Here is a 1,146-nt window from a genome sequence, read left to right on the forward strand (position 1 = left end):
TATGTCCAAAGAATGAGAGATGAAGTCCGGCCATCCTAGCCTCCATGGAGCACTCTGGCTGTATTTCTTCCAACACAGATCTATTGGTTCTTTTGGAAGCTTACAGCACTTTCAATATTCTCTTCCAAAACCATAACTCAAATGCATCAATTCTTTTATGGTCTTCCTTAATCACTGTCCCACTTTCGCATGCATATGAGATTACTGAAAATACCATGGCTTGGGTCAGGCATACCTTAGTCCTCAAGCTGACATCTTTACTCTTCAACACTTTAAAGTGGTCTTGTGCAACTGAATTGACTAATGCAAACTGTTGCTTGATTGCTGCTTCTATTGGTGTTGATGATTATTTGGAGAAAAATGAAGTATTTGAAAACTTCAAACTTTTCTTCATTGATAAGGATGTTGTTTATTGATCCAGTGGTGAGGATTTTTGCTTTCTTTACAATTCAGAACTTGAATTAAACGTTCCTCTGGAGATCATCTTTCAGCCAAACAAATAGATAAACCTATAAAATGAACAGTAATGTCTGTGAGGAATAAACAATTCAATTAACCATACATGACCCAAAACAGCAGCATATGATCAAAAACAAAGTTCAGAAGGCAGGAGAGCAGGAAAAGAATGTATGGAAATAGGAAACCCAGAGAGAAAATAGGAAGGCTCTTGTTAAGATTGAGGAGAGTGAAACTATGTCACAAAACAAAACAACAAAAAAGTAGAAATTGCTGAATGGAAAACTAATTTGTTCTGTAAACATTTCCCAAAAATACAAATAAATTAAAAATAGAGTGTATTAAAGGCTTATTACTCACATAAGGAGGTTGTCTTGGGAGACCTTGGCAGACTCCCAAATTGTTCCACACATGTTTTGAGAGATAAAAGAAAGAAGAGATCTAGGAATATTTTGTGGTTACCAGTGGATCTGGTAGGAAGATTCTAGCACAAAGTCAGTGACTTGGCCAATGTGAATCTATTTCCAATTCCAAAAGGAAGATCACCTCAGCTGTTTTGCCATCTTGCCCAAATGAGGGGCAAAAGGCAATAACCTGAGCTGTTTTGTCATCTTGCCCAAATGAGAGGCAGAAGGCAGGAGACAGGGTGAGCTTTAAGGTCTCTTAATAGTCAAGCATCAAAACAAATGG

Source organism: Chrysochloris asiatica, unplaced genomic scaffold (assembly GCF_000296735.1).
Source record: "Chrysochloris asiatica unplaced genomic scaffold, ChrAsi1.0 scaffold00491, whole genome shotgun sequence".
Lineage (NCBI taxonomy): Eukaryota > Metazoa > Chordata > Mammalia > Afrosoricida > Chrysochloridae > Chrysochloris > Chrysochloris asiatica.